Below are 2,579 nucleotides of genomic sequence, written 5' to 3'. Positions count from 1 at the left end.
GCTATCAGGTGCTTCCATGATTTCTGTTTATGGAAAAGAAATGCATCAAGCACATCTTTGTGTATTGCAGAATACGGAGGATGCGTTGCCATATTTCCTGTAAGTCATTACTGATTAATTTTTTCTTTTTCTTTTTTAATAATTATAATTAATGTCAGCAAATTCCCTTCATTATTTTCTATTTCTTGCTAAGTGTTTTGTTTTTCTCCTCCATCCAGTGAACATTTGGAGTTATTAAAGTTGCTTTATCCTAAGTTCGCAAAAAATGAAACGTGGTTGAAGAATAAACAGAATCAGACCTTTTCGAACTGGTTAAAAGAGAGGGTAAGTTCTTCTTTATTGATACATTTGCAACAATAAAATATTATGTTTTGATGGCTATGTAATGTATGTACTGTTTGCAGGTTTCAAATGAACTCATGTTTGCTGACAATAATGTTTCACATACAATGAGATGGATGGCAGCTGGACCAAAGAATGAAGTGCCAACATTTAGTGGATACCAGGTTAATGGTGTTGATTTCAACACCAAGGAGCGTGACAATCTTCGATCTGTTCAAAACAGTGGGGTATTTTTGCTTGCTGATGCAATGCAGATTTCTAATGCAAGGGATAAAAACCCTAGAACAGATGATATGCACTTTTACGGTGTGATTAAGCATATATGGGAGTTGGACTACTACAAGTTTAGGGTACCTTTATTCAAATGTGATTGGGTAGAGAATGTTAGGGGCATCAAGTAGATGAACTTGGGTTTACTTTGGTGAATTTGAATAGGATAGGGCACTTAAATGATGCTTTTGTCTTAGCTACGCATGTTAAGCAAATATTTTACATACAAGACCCCCTTGATGTGCAATGGTCAGTGGTAGTAAGGTGTCCAGATAAAGACTACCAAGAGGCTAATGATGATGAGGAGCTACAAGATATTGAAGTGGAACAGCAGCCATATAATGCCACATTGCCATCTATTGAGACTTTTGATGACATAGTTGGTGATGATCACATCAATTATATGCGACCTGGAGATGAAGCCATATGGGTTGAGAATGAAAATAGTCATCGTCGCTTATAGGATTAGATAATAGGGTTGTTTCCTTGCACTTTTGTTTGCTTCACCCGTCTTTGTACTGTGTGATTATTGATGAAATATATGAACCTTTTTAATATGTTAGTTGTTTTGTTAGTACTAGGTTCAATTTAGCTGCTAATGTGTTGTGTACTTTTGTGTACTATGATCTGCTATTTGTTTTCAACCATTTATTTATACATATTGCTAACTGTTGACTTGTTTCTTTTAGGTCATGGCTCCCCGGTCTAACAACACAGCCAAAGCTAGAGCTATAGCACTAAGGATGAAGGCATTGCAAATGAAAAGAGGTCAAAAGATCGTGTCAAAACCAGCTGTTGAACATATGCAGGATGTACCACTCAAATCTACCTTCGCTCAGCAAGACGCAGCCCCTAATAAAGCTGCAACCCCCAAGAAAGCTCAAGCGACATCAAGAAAAACAATGTTGACACTTGCTCACTCTAACAAATCTGCATCCCCAAAGAGAAGTGTATCCAAGCAAGCTGGTAAGTCCAAGAAGGCAGCATATGCACGTAATGTTGGAAAGAGCAAGGCCCTTGATGAAGAGGACAACCTAACCGGTGGACTACAGTTACTTAAGCGTGGGATGGTAACGATGAATCGCATTTCAAGGCGACTTATTCGTGGAAAGAGGCTGAAAGTTGAGTGTAATGCTCAAGGGGAACTAATTGGAAAGGCAGCTAAGGAGATGCAGTCCTATATTGGGGTATTGGCACGTACAAGGATCCCGATATCTATAAAGGATTGGAGAGAAGTGAAATTAGATGAGAAAGACAAAATCTGGGAAAGTATTGAGGTAATTAATCTGACTATATGTTTAATTGTATGATAATGTTGTTATTATAGCTGTGTTACTTGTATTCTACTTATTTTCATTAACAATGAGCAAATATTAAAGAAAGGTTCCCGCTTATGGTTTTGAACATATGCAGGAAGCATTTGTGGTGCCTAAGGAGTGGAAGAAATTGGTTATTACATCAGCCGCCAATAAATGGAGAGAATTCAAGAGCAAGTTGACAAACTGGTACATTATGCATATTTGGATAACCCTGAACTGTTGGAGTTCCCTCCCGATGATTATCGATCCATTGACCAGCGTGACTGGGATAAGTTTGTTGCTGATAGGACTACCACAAAATTTAAGGTTTGGCAACTACTGAATTTTAGTCCAATTACAGATAATGCTTTTATTCTATGTCTATATCTGTTAAAATCTTCAAGACGCTCTAATATTGTGGACACTTCTGCATACTCTTTGAAGGAACTTCGCGAGGCACAAATAAAAAAGCGAAAGGAGAATAAGTACCCTCATCGAATGGCGCGAAAAGGATATGCTAATCTTCAAGAAGAACTGGTTAGTATAGCCTTTTCTAGAGTACTTTACTGTATAATTGTTCTTCCTTGGATTTAGGACAAAGTAATGATCCTTATACCCTCTATGTTCATATAGTCTGAAACAATACCGATCGAAGAACTTGATCGTGCG

Source organism: Rosa rugosa, chromosome 3 (genome assembly GCF_958449725.1).
Source record: "Rosa rugosa chromosome 3, drRosRugo1.1, whole genome shotgun sequence".
Taxonomy (NCBI): Eukaryota; Viridiplantae; Streptophyta; class Magnoliopsida; order Rosales; family Rosaceae; genus Rosa; species Rosa rugosa.
The sequence above is the reverse complement of the archived record's forward strand: the minus strand, read 5'-3'. Positions refer to the sequence as shown.